Raw genomic sequence first — 14,337 nt, 5'->3', positions numbered from 1 at the left:
GCCCGGCTGCTTTTTTACTTGTTTATTATTCTTTTATAACTTAATTTGCTCTTTCACATTAATTAATTTTTCATTAACACACTTTTCACAGGCGCCAACATAGAAAGCTTCAACAAAAATGAAGAAAAAAGAAACAGATTTTACTGGCTGTCACTTATTACGTTAAGCATTTTTTTCGGTCTCCAATTCAAGTAAACTTGAGAAAGGCAAACAAATCAGTGGGGACATATTACAAATATGGCAGGAACAATTGGCATATTTATATTAATTTTTTGTCACTCATATTGTGGATGTTTTTCAAATGCTTTGGCCTTCAAAAATGGAAATTTTTAGAGACCTCAAATCGGAATATGTTTCTATCTCAAATATGTCTATATATATCTCAAGTTCGTCGCCTTTAAAATTTGTAAAATTATGGGAGCAAAATTAGGATTCAAATTGATCCTTAAATCGCATTCCATTTCAACCACTTCTTATCATCCTTGAGCACATTAAATAATGCTACATGTCTCACATTATCATTTCTTTTCCAAACCATGCAACACCTCATATTTGGTTTGTCCTTGAACTTCATCACAATTTTTTTTTAAAGGAATATGCGTTTAATTTGTTTATATTTAAAGTTTGTCATTATGTATATCTGGCCCTTGTACAACAAGAAGGTGAAACAGCTTTGTAACACTGCAGAATTGTATAATTATTACAGGTAGCAGAAAGTCCCAGCTGATTGGACTCTATTGTAATAAAATTTCACTGCAGGGTCATGTGAACATTTTTTGGCTTATAATAATAAAAAAATCGCCGTTGTATCGTTGTACTAAACAAAATATTAACTGCGATGGTACGTTTTTCGCGGTTATAAAGGAGTGACACCCCATTAAGAACCATAGTTGTAGGTTTCATGTTTCCTAAAATTGCAAAATGTAGAATACTTTATGTGTGCATGCACTTTGCTTTCAATTTAAAAGGGATGTTGCTTTTTTCACGATTTTCTAGCGATTGCTAGAAGTGTTGAGAGATTAGGACATGCACCTAACAACTATACGTTCAGGGAAATGTATATTTTTGAAATTAAAATAATTTATTGAAAATTAATTATTTTGTTTACATTTTCGGGCATGTACTCTGAAACTTGTATTACGTACAAAAACAAATTTGTATGTGGTTGTTGTTACGATTTTTGTACAACAACACTTGATGTTACCTGTATTATTCTACCATGCCCTGGAGCTATGCTTTTTGTTAACATTTTTCAAAATTATATACAACAAGTAGTTCACATTTATTTAATATAATCCTCATTTTTAAATTGAGTTAATAAGGCGAAATATGAATGAAATGCCTGCATTTTTCATAAGTATGATCCAAGCTATTAAATATTTCAATTCCATAGCAAATCTGGTTAATATCCTTAATGCGAGCTCCGCGTTTCAACCAAGTTTTCCGTCAAAATACATATTGTGATTTGAAATCCAAAGAGAGTAAAATCACAATAGTGCAAAAAGTACTGAGTTAATTGTCAAATTGTTGTAAAACGTAGTCTTCTTGGCCGACCTTGTGTAGACCTCGATCTAGTCATTGATTTTAAGCATTTTTTGTTGCTATTTTTCAAAACAGAGTTGCCATCGTCATTTTTAAGAAAATTACTCGGTATTAGGTGTGTCTGGTTACCCTAAAATTTGTAACAATTGTTACAAATTGTTACCGGAAGTCGTCTGTTAACCCAAAAGTTCTGCAAAAGCGGTTGGAGAGAGACATTTTGACAGTTCTTTGCAAATTTTTGCTGCAAAAATTTCTTCTTGCAATCACTTGCCACCCAAGGGACCTTGTTGCCACCCTTCTTCTTCTCATTCATCGACATTCAATCAGATGTTTTCTATTGTTTGTTTATTTATTTTTGTACTTTCAATTTGAAATATTTTTTTTGGAATTAGCAAGACTAATAGTTTTTGGAGAAAAACTTTACAAAATGTGAAAAACGTAAATGTTAATATGTAATAAGAAAATAAAAGACTATTTCCAACATTTTTATTTAAAAAACTTGTAAAATTAGCATTGCTTCCCTTGTTTTAATTCTCCTTATGGGGGACAAATTGGTTTGTTTTGACAAATCAGCTGATTAGTTGCAAGCTTCTGCAGGAATACCGTCTGTTTACTTTTCGCATTTTCCTTGCAAAAGAGAATAAAACTATCCTTTCTCTCAGAAAGAAGTTGCTGGACAATTCCTGCTGGAAAAGTAACCACACCTATTGATTTTAAAGTCTGTGGAGAAAACTCTGTCATTGCCGATTTAATAATAATTAAGTAATTTTTTCATTGGGGAAATACCGGTTAACAGGATATTCGGCCCCCAAGTTCGGATGCAAAATCTGGCTTTTATCCCGTTCTACAAAACCGATATGTACAAAATGGGGATCCATTGACAGTTTCTGTCATTCTTTTTTGAGGATGTCTCGTTATAAATTACATTTTGTGAAATATCCTGTATTGGATTAGTTATTGTCTTCTCCACTTGTGTCTGAACCGAAGTGTAAACTTCATTCTAAGATGTCATCAGCTAAACCAGAGGTTTCAAATGATCCAAACCCTTCAGTCTGCGTGCCTCCGCCGGCTTCTACTGATTGTGATATGGAATATTTTACTAATCCTTTCAGTGTAGCGAGTATATCTACTCCAGCCATAAGGAGTGCTAATACCCTAGTAGTTTCTGCTAATCCTACGAATGAAGCGAGTTCATCGACTGCCTCTCTTAGAAGAAAAGACACTAGACCAACTTCCGCAATAGCACACTTACCTGCTACCACTTCAGTACATACATCGGAATCAGGCAATAACCTTTGTCGATGGCTATGAAAATGGTTTTTCTCTCAAGGTTTATTGACAGTTTTGGTTTCGAAAATCACATTATTGCATTCTCAGAAACGTTGCTTAAGTGACCAATTCTCAATAGTGACATTTTGCGATAGATGTACAGGAAAGATTGTTCTTTTAGAAAATGTGGGAGTTTTCTTATAGCGGTCAAATCCTCCTGGTTTAGAGAGAAGAGAAAATGAAGTAGAGAAGTAAAGATATAGTGCTATTAAAAAGACTCTGTCTAACTCCAAAAAGAGTTGAACAATGACAGTTTCTATCTTCTCGTCTTGATAAGGCTACAGTATCGTCTGTCTGGAATATGCTGCAGTCTTTATTGAGTTTGAGTTCAGAGGTGGTATAAAGTCACTGTTCACAACTCGTCCTCCTATGTTCTCCATATACTCCAACACGACCGAATGTCCAAAAGATTAACTACGCCATTGATCAAGTTCATTGAGCCTCAGGGCACATCTTGCTGCCTGTTCCTTTACAAATAGACTTAAGGGTTTCAAGTTGAGTAGGTTGTCCAAAGCAGACTGATATGCCACTCTTATGACTTTCTCAATGTTTTTGTTGAAGAAAGCCTTCTCTAGAGAGTTTAGACGCTGATGATGATGATGAAGCCGAGATAGTTGGTTTCAGAAGAAAGACTCAACGTGACTCCATCCAGCAGGATGGTTAATACTCGTGAAGAGAACAAACGAATTGCCGCGTCTCTAAGCCAAAATCAGTCGACATACCGTCGATCCGCTTAATGCTTCCAATGGATTTAGGATCCTTCGAAAGATTTTGTTATGAAATTTACAGAGACGTATACGCTCGAGGCTGAGTCAACCGGCATATTACCTGTCGATCTCAGATCTCTGCAATTTCGTTCCAATGGGCCTTCATTGGATTTCTATAAAGTTTTTTGAGATTTGAAATATGATCTTCCGGTGCTGCGAGAACGAACATTCGGAGGATACTTTCCAGTTCAGTATGAGTAATTCATCCATATTAGTTAGGGTGAGAACAATGACCTCCTCCCTATCTTTGTTCTGGAATGTAGCCTCATTTTCCCTATTACATATTTTGAGATTATATATGACCGTCATTTAGCAGCAACAAAAAATGAATGACATTGACCGTATCTTAGTACTTGGTGACCTTCGGTTTCTAGGCTTAAACTTCCAGACTCCGAAACCTTAACTCCACTATCATCCAATGCGAATCTAATCAACATATATTTGAAGTTGTTAGTTCTTTTTCCGATCTCAGTCTTTATCAAATTAATAATATGACTAATACTTATAATGAAATACTAAATACACACATATGTTAACACCGCGCAATATTTCGATTTATTTAGAATCTCTCCAGTATCAGCTCCCAACGGGATCTGACTTTGACTCCGCTAATTTATCTATTTCAAGGTCTAAGTACACTCTAGAATCTCGTAGACGGTTTATCCAAATAAAGATTCTCAGCTACTGATCACTATCAATATGACCTATTTTATTTTGATCAAGTTAATATTCCATATTTTCTTGATACAGATATATAAAATGGCTTGCGCATTTTAGTGCAGGTCCTGTAGTTGTTCTAGCATTTTACTATTTTTTTTTTTTTAATTTGATACATTTATTTACAATCGCTAACAAGCATAAGCAATAAACGAAAACGATAAAACTTCGCCGCAAGCATCGTCCATTCGATCTCTCGCGAACGTTCGTTTTGTCGCAAAATGTGCTCATTCGAGATAGTACTTTTAATGGTCCGCGATCGATTAAAAAACACACGCATGCAACTTAACTTATCATAAAACAATAATTAAAAAAATAATATAATTTTCATTTTAATTGGAGCGAACTCCGTCTTTATTTATAATTTCAAAAGTAGAACTAAAACTATTACAATTTTATAAATGTTTAAAACTATGCACTTGCCAACGATCACCTCATCTAATTCCAGGAATCTGTTGTTGTTAACTTTTGCAGTTTTATGGGAACGGAAGTTCCACGATCTTAATCGGTAGACATATCGTCAGCGTAAATATTATTTAATTTACCTTTAACAACTAAAAAGGTGTCTGGCGTTGACTCCTTCCCTCTTAAATACAATTGTCTCCAATTGTTTTTACTCAGAAATATGGGTTATTATTTATTCGAACTGCTGATGATATGTTATTTGTTGGTTGGATAAATGTTAATATTGTTCCTGGATCCGATGAATGTATGAATTTTGCCCGTTCAGACGCGCTATACTTGTTCCTTGTGAGATTCTATAAAGGTGGAACCAATAATAGCAAGGATTATTAAATACATAATGGTTGACACTCTATTTATAATAGTTCTCACTCTTAATGTTCTAATTGTGTGGGTGTTATTAAGGTGTAATACTCTTAGGCTTTCGATAGTCAGGATTTTTTCTGAGTTCTTTTCTGATGGCGTAGGTTGCAATACAGCTGTAATGGTTCAAATTTGTGGGACTTCCAAGTTGTGGTAAATTTTAAAAATTTTAAAATTGAGCCACTACTGTGGAGTTAGAAAATATTATCAAAAAGGTGCCGGAAAAATGGTGCGTGACTCCATCGATGGATATGGTATTATTGTAGTCATTTAACAGGATTATTCCGGGAAGAATATTCTCAATTATCGGTGTATTAACTATTTTTGTGCCCTCTACCATATTATGGAGGGTATATTAACTTTGTCATTCCGTTTGCACCGTTATATATACGTTCGAAATACTCATGTCAGACCTAACAAAGTATATATATATATATATATATATATATATATATATATATATATATATATATATATATATATATATATATATATAGCTATATAGCTCCGATATAACGGTACCTCCCTATATACGATAATTATATTCCTTGACTGGCTTCTCTAGTAACTCCTCAAAGGTACGGTGGGCTTTCTCAGTCTTGAGACATCTGATAATCTCTTGTATCGAGTGGAAACGTTCCACTTATCCGTTAGAACAACTTGTAAAAGGTGACGTACGATACACTTGAATGCCGCACTCGTTCTCTATCATATGATTAATGGAAACTGAATTAAACGATCTTTCATTATCAAAAATTATTTTTTCGGAAATAAGAAAGAAGAGAATATTTCTCAAAGGTTGTTTAGTGTCTTCGGCAGTTCTTGATTTTATTACCTTTGCTATAGCAAATTTAGAAATCTTATATATTCTTGTCAGAACAAAATGTTTATCCGTGATAAAAATATCAAAGTGGACAATTTGTCCAGGAAATTGTGGCATGAGAGTTGGTTGAATTTCTGGCTTAGCAGGATGACCATCATATTTATTTTCCTTGCAGACCACACAGTTCTTTACTACCTTAGCTACTTTATTATTCATAGAATTAATAATAATAAATAGTATTTCTCGATTATCTGAATTACTTTATAACTTAAAAAGTGGAAAGGATATATCTCTTGGTTTTGTCCCATAGTGTGTTCATCTGTTTTAATGCAGTTGATAAAAGATATTTCTGTTACTATATGTCTATGGTACGTTGGAAAAACTATTTTAAATTCGCGTAGTCTCGAATGAAACAACGATAATACCCAGTCATACCTAACAAGTTAAAGAGCAGTAAGTTCGGCCGGGTCGAACTTTGAATACCCTCCGCCATTTGAAACGAATTTGGAAATTTTCAAAAAATAAAATCCTTTAACAATTCTGTTAAAATTTTAAAAATATCGAATATAGCCGTTATATTTGGGGTCTATACCACGTGGACCTACATAGGCATTGTTTGTCATAAGCCATTACCATATTCGAATTCGAAACTTGAAATAAACGGTGAATAATATAGCTAAAATCATCAAAATATCGTATATAGGGAGGTACCGTTAAACAGAGCTGTGCGAAGGCCTGAGCAGCATAGACAATTTTCTGTCACAGGCTGTAGCATCCATTCAAATACGACATCTCAAACAATTTCGGTGGGTATTGTACCTAAACTCGTCAAAATACCGAATATAGGGAGGTACTGATATATGGGGCCTATACGAAGACCTGGACCTGCATAGACAATTTTCTGTCACAGACTGTAGTTCCCATTACGAACTCTAAATACGTAATTTGAAACAATTCCGGTGAATAATGACGCTTAAATCATCTAAATTCCGAATATTGGGAGGTACCGTTATATGTGGGCTATACGAAGACGTGGACTTGCGAGGACAATTTTCTGTCATAGGCTGTAGAATCCATTACAAACTTCAAATACCAAACTTGAAACAATTCTGGTGAATAATGTCGCTAAAATCATAAAAATACCAAATATAGGGAGGTACCGTATATGGGGGCTATACGAAGACGTGGACTTGCACAAATAATTTTCTGTCTTAGGCCATTTCGAACTTCAAATATCAAATTTGAAACAATTCCGGTGAATAATGTCGCTAAAATCATCAACATTTACGAACTTAAACTGCTGATCAAGAATATATATACTTTGTTGGGTCTGATATGAGTATTTCGAGGAGTTACAAACGGAATGACAAAGTTAATATAGCCTCCATAGTATGGTGGAGGGTATAAAAATTATCTTAAATCTTTTAAAATTTTGGGGATATCTTCTGTCCTTTTTGGATTTGTTTTTATTTCTTCAGAAGAGATAACGAAACGTAGAAACTCAACAGATTTTTTAAAGAAATGGCATTTGTCCAATTGGACTTTCATATTGGCCCTCTCAAGAGTTTCGACAACTTTAACTAAATGGTGGACGTGACTAAAAACAATTATATTGTCGATATAAACAAAACAACATACTCGAATACATTAGCGTGATATATCACAAAGTGCTCTCTGAAAAATAGAGGGGGCATTTTTTAAGCCAAACGGTAGTCTTGCATATTCGTATTTTCCATTGTTAATGGAAAAAACTGTTTTTTCTATATCAGATTTTTTCAACGGAATCTGATGAAATCCGCTCTGCAGATCAAGTACTGAGAAAAACTGATTATTTTCTAGCTGCGCAAGTACTTCACTAATGTTCGGTATTAGATATTTATCCGCTATGGTCATCGCATTGAGTTTTCTGTAATCTGTTACAACTGTTGTTGTACTGTTTATTTCCAGCTGAATCTGGCTTTTTCGTTAAGCATCGCTTAAATTTGCTTTTCCACCTCTGATTTCAGAGTCAATGGGTAAGGATAGTATCGAGTATATACCGGTGTATCATCGTTTATTTGAATTTTACCAACTGCCCTAGTTGTATAGGTTTGATTCATATCTGGCTCCGCGAATAGGTTAGGCATTTTTCCTGTTAATTCTCTGATTATTTTGCACTGCATACTTGTCATATGATAATCATTTATTTTAATCTTCTGTATTCATCTGGTGAATTTTTATTTTAGACCCGTTTTCGAGCAAAATGTAACCGTCTCTTGTATGAATAACAGCTCCTAATTCTTTCAAACTATCATTACCTAAAATCCCATGAAAGGATTTTTGTGTCTATTAGCATATTTTAAATGCTTCCATTTTCTATTTTACATCGTACATAAGGTAGCGATGAATCCGTTAGCCTAAAAAATGTAAATCGTAATTGAAAGATGCCGGTGGTGGCCTCTTACCAAAGAAATTATTATGCTTCGGTCGATTCATGTAGTTTATGCCCTTTGATCGAATGATTTGGTCAACGTCCATAGGTTCTGTTCTGGGCTGTGGTTTAGGTGCTGTTGATCGTTGTGGATAATATTTCTGCTGGTAGTTATTCCCATTGTACTGGACATTTTGATTTTGCAATGGTGCTTGGTTGTTGTTGTTGTTGTAGCAGCTCATACATCTGTGTTCGTTCGGTTTCCATTTTCTGACTCAGTTCAATCAGGTTCTGCCTCTAAGTCCAGTCTCAAAAAGGATGCAACCTGTATGGGTTGTGTCCATAACGAGACTGGAGTTAGGTGAGAAGGCTTGGCTGGGCATCGAAATAGGTGCAGCGTGTCATGTGGGCCTGTGCCACATGCTGGACAGATGTTCTGCATGTCGCATTTAATCCGGGCCCAGTAGGAATTTAGGCGGCTGCAAAACTACTCGGGTTTGTCGGGGCAGCTCTCGTTCTTCAGCTGCGACGGGAGGGGGATGGTCTCCTACCACAGTATTCACTCTATATCCTTCAATGGCTTCTGAGATCGCATTAGAGTGAATACTATTCAGTCCCGCTTGATAGGCCTGTTGATCTAGAGGCTCTCTCTTATACCTCTGTACCTCTCTCTCGATCATGAAGGTCTTTCCTAACGTGCCTGGGCGGAGGTTGCCTATCCACAAGATGGTGATTTGGATGGCTTTGTCTATAACACCCAAGCAGGTATTGCATTGACAGCATTTGGTTATGCTGTCGCACCGGTAAGACCTTCGCCTCCTCATGTAGGTGATCGACAGGTGTCATGAGAAGGCACCCTGTTGCGGTTCTAAGGGCGGCATTCTGGCAGGACTGAATATTTTTCCACTGCGTAGCACTGACGTTGACGGACCACACCGGAGCCGCATAGTTTACCACAGACCGGCCTATCGCGTTGTAAGAGGTCAACAAGGTTTCCTTATCAGCTCCCCAAGTACTGCCGGCCAGAGACTTGAGGACCTTGTTCCTACTTCTAATCTTGTCGCAGGTAGCTGTGATATGCGCGGACGACTTAAAGAGGCTATCGAATGTGACCCCTAATACCTTGGGGTAGTTGGTGGTCGGAATAATAGCACCATCGACCTGCACATTCAAGGATAGCCCAATCTCCGCAGTCCATGTGGTGAAAAGTGTGGCCGTCGACTTAGTAGCGGATATCTTCATATTCCTCGCAGTGAAAAAGGCGGTAAGATCAACAAGGTAAGCGTTTAACCGATCGCAAATGTCATCACGCCACGAGCGTACAATCATCTGCGTACGTTATAATTTCTATGCCGTCTGGAGGGCGTGGAATGTCAGAAAGGTAGAGGTTAAACAGTTCCGGAGATATCACCCCACCTTGGGGAACTCCCTGTTTAACTCTACGGATGCTCGACTTCTTGTTTCTGAATTCCACGTACGACTGGCGTCCACACATGTAGTTTACTTTACAACGTTTCAAACTTGGCCGGAGGGTGGTGCGCTCAATGTCCTCGAACAGTGTGGCATGATTGACTTTATCAAAGGCTTTTGATAAATCAAGTGCCACCATAACTGTTCTATCGCACGGCCTGTTCTGGTTGAGACCTCTACTGACATGTGTGGAAATCGCGTGTAAAGCTGTTGTTGTGCTATGCAATTTTCAGAATCCGTGTTGATGATCGGCTACTGGGAAACACTCTCTTATGCTGAGGAGGAGTAAAGCCTCAAGCGTCTTTGCTACTGGTGACAAAAGTGATATCGGCCTGTATGAATCACTTTTGCTGGCATCCTTGCTTGGCTTCAGTAGCGGGACCACCCTGCCCATTTTCCAGGCATCGGGAACTACTAGGGTGGCTAACGACAGATTGAGAAGCTTTGTGAGATACTCAACTCCTGGTTCATCCTGTTGCTTCAACATCACCATTGAGATTCCGTCAGGACCAAGCGATTTGGATGACTTTGCTCTTTTTGATGACCTGTGCAACATCTGCCAACGTAAATTGTGGTGGTACCTCCTCGGCTGGAAGGGATCGTACACGGCGTAGGATCCTTCTCTTCGCCCTGTCACTCTCGGGGTTCTCTTCGCCCTGTCACTCTCGGTTAAAATAACACTCGCACCTCTTCGGATCTGTCACTTCTACGCCGTCGAATGAGACAGATGTCCTAACGTCCTTTTTCCCAGGGTTCGAGAGCGACTTAAATGTTGCCCACAATTTACTCGTTCCGGTACCGATGTTGCAATGCTTCAGATGTTTTAACCACTTTTTCCGCTTATGCTCACCTACTAACCTGTTTACCTCCAGAGTAAGTTCCCTGACTGTGGGGTTATTAGGGTTAGTACGGCGAAGCTCATCTCGCTCGTTTGCTAATCCCGCTGCCTCTGCTGGGAAATTTGGTCTTATTTCAGGTATTCGACCAGCTGCAGCTTTGATGATGTCCCGGAAACACCTATCTGCTACCTGAACATCAGATGGGTTGAGCAGTTCTCTGAAGCGGCGATTGGTATACTCTCTGGATTCTTTCCAATTAGCTTTCCCGTGGTTAAGGAAAGTGCGGCGTTCAGTGTCAATGAAGTCGGGTGGTCTGAGCCTAGAGAAATAACTGATTGCCAAGTTACGTCATTCATCAGACCTGGGGACACGATGGATATGTCCGGAGAACTGTGGCAGTCTCCCCTTATTCTGGTGGGCGCGTCCTCATTCACTGTGCAAAACGTGGAGCTATCAATTTGCTTAACCAGCGCCATGCCTCTCTGGTCATTACCAAGGACGGAATGCCATAATTCATGATGGGCATTGAAATCCCCTAACAACAGACGGTTATTGCCTACCAGTAGTGAACTGATATTAGGCATATAACGTGGGGCACAGCTATTTAACGGCGGAATATACACGTTGAGCACCTCTACCACGGCGGTTCCACACTTGACCGCTACCCCCATACATTCCATGTACGGGTCACTAGAGTCAAGCTCAGGCGAGATAGGTCTGTACTGGACAGAGTGGTGCAATAGGAACGCTAATCCTCCACCTCCACCTCTGGAGCGATCCTTCCTCAGTACGTTGTATCCATCACAACTTCAGCTTCGTTTCCTGGATTGCTGCGACCTTGATGTTCTTCCGACTCATAAAGCTTACAATTTCGTTGATCTTACCTCTGAGACCATCACAAGCAATGTAGTCCCTATCTCTATACTCCTGTATCCGGTTCAGGCCGATTACGACAAACGGAGCAGAACCATGGTTCGGGGTTGCTCTCGATCCCGGCTCGGACCAAGAGAATACGGAGCAAACATTCCGGGTAATGTTGCTCCCACATCAGAAAAATGGACGAACACGAACATGGGTTGGCGGCCCCTGGTCGGACAAATGTGCCTCCGAGTCAATCCGGTACATAGAACCGGCCGCCGTGGGATTGATGGTGCTTGGTAGTTGTAGTTATTGGAATTTATCTTAGGATGTGGAATGTGGACTAATTGAGGGTAAAATTGTTGCGGATTTTGGTTGAATTGAACCTAGGTTTTGTCCTTTATTTTGATGTTCAAGGATTCCGTTACAAATATTTTTGCTTCTATTAGCATAATCAGATCGCAAATTTTGATTTTCTAACTTGAGGCATAGATGCAAGCCTGTGACAAATCGGCTGGTTCCTTCATACCTAGTAGACGCGACAAGTCGCCATTAAGACCTCGTACAAACGTATAGAGTGCCTTGTCTCGGTATGATTGTGTGAAAAGCTTCAATGACTCATCCGGTAAGTCCATGCAACCAATTTTTTTAAGGATGAGAGATAATTGATTATATACCTGTCCATACAATTCTTGTACAGTTAGGTTGCCTTGCACTAAGGATATTATTTGATATTCCAGGGTGCGAATATCCCTCTTGTCGGCGTAGTGCAACGTCAGACATTTCGATATGGCTTTCCAATTCAATTGAGTATTATATGATTCGAGAGCAATATCTGAATTGCCAACGATTTTGTTTCTTTTAATATTTTAAATTCCATAATATTTGGGAGAACCTCAATTCAATGGAGTATTATATGATTCGATGGCAATATCTGCATTGCCAATGTTTGATCCGAAAAATTTGCAAAGTGCGAATTTTGTTGACAATTTGCCTGTAGTAGGCCCTGAAATTATGTTTCTATTATGCTTTGCACCATGCGAGCAAATAAGTCAAGTGTAATATTCTGTACGGTTTGAAAGGATTGTGCTGGTGCAGCGCTATTTGGAGTTGCATTGGAATTTGGGGGATTAAGGATAGGAGGGTGCATTAAGTTATTAGGTTTTGACATTTTTACTCTTTTTTAAATTGTATGTATTATATTAGATTTTTTAACACGAATATGATTTAGTAGAAATTATAGATTTTACATGTACTAATTCGGTCGTTAAACGTTTAAAATAATAGAAATACGATAAATAAAAATATATTATTCTTCCAATACAATAATTTTCTGGAACATTATTATCAGCTCCTTGCAGCTCTGTTGATTGTGGACTGCTGTTTTTCACGATGCATCGTTATTGTTTTTTTTATCTTAATATGAATTATTTTCTCCTTTTAATTATTCTTGTTGTAGTGTCTTTTTTTGACTCTAGTTTTTGTTATTACGTTCACTTAATAATTTTTTTTTGTCCAGTGAATCGGCTGATTTGTAACACCGTCCTTTTCCTATTCTCGATAGGTACTTGCGAGCCTCGTTCTTCACTACTTTTTTCGCGGAAGTTCCAACCGCGCGGTCGATTGGGACACTGATTTAACACCATGAATTCTTTTAATTCTTTTTTCGCGTTTAATCTAAACGGGCCCCGGCTCGGGTGCCACTTAACTTTTCATGAATTGATAATTAAAAAAAGAATATAATTCTTTTTTAATTGGGGCGAATTCCGGCTTTATTTATCACACCCAAAAGTAGAACTAAAAATTAAAATTATTATAATTTTATAAATGCTTTTAACTATGCACTTGCCAACGATCACCTCATCTAATTCCAGAAATCAGTTGTTAACTTTCGCAGTTTTATGGGAACGGAAGTTGTTTTGCAACACCTTTAACACCTAAAAAGTGTCTGGCGTTAACTTGCACATTCGTTTGCTGTGTGTTTAGATTTTTTGAACAGGTAGAACGTTTTATGATCCTGTTTACAAAATTAATTTTTTTTATTGCTTGTTCGTAGGGACATAATGATAACCCTTTCTTTCCATCACTTAAGTCCTATAAAATGCACCAGGTAATAAAAAATGTGTTAGAACCTGTGTAGATACATCACATGTCTATGGACAATTTATTAATAAATATATTTTCACTTCAAGTAGAAAATAAATTAAATAATATAAAAGTAAATGAAAAACATGTAGAATAGACATTACATTTATGGTTTCTTACTTTCCTATGGGATATTTCCATTATATTGTTATTCAACTTAACAATTAATAAATTATTAATTGTGGCACTGTTTAATCTTGTGCTTTGTATTGTCGTTCAATTCATTTTTGGTATGTTTAGTTCTAGAAACTGTAAGTATCTACTAGTTTTGCAATTTTTTTTCGATATCATATGGAAGAAAATCGGACCAGAGCAGTGAAAAGTGTCTTCACCAATTTTTACATCAAAAACTAAATATAAAACAATAAATGTCAGAAAGATTTTAATTTTTGTTTTAATTTTGAAATAATAATTTTGAAATAATTGCCGTAATTTTATTATATTCAGCTAACAGATCAACACTTGCTCTGTTCCAGAACTACAACAATGTAGGAGGTGTCACGGCGACCAGCAATTTTTCCTTTAGGGATATCGAAAAAACTGCAAAACTAGTTGGTTCTTGCCTTGATCTTTACAGTTAAATAGCCATTTTTACTTTTTTTTTATTTTATT

General features: G+C 37.4%; 1 protein-coding gene across 1 annotated transcript in view; it reads left to right on the top strand.

The window, feature by feature from the left end:
* LOC131802488 (uncharacterized) overlaps positions 1-14,337 on the top strand; it is a 93,280-nt gene that overhangs the window by 39,172 nt on the left and 39,771 nt on the right. The window lies entirely within an intron of this gene.

The sequence above is a fragment of the Musca domestica genome, unplaced genomic scaffold (assembly GCF_030504385.1).
Source record: "Musca domestica strain aabys unplaced genomic scaffold, Musca_domestica.polishedcontigs.V.1.1 21, whole genome shotgun sequence".
Taxonomy (NCBI): domain Eukaryota; kingdom Metazoa; phylum Arthropoda; class Insecta; order Diptera; family Muscidae; genus Musca; species Musca domestica.
This window is presented reverse-complemented; position numbering and strand designations above follow the sequence as displayed.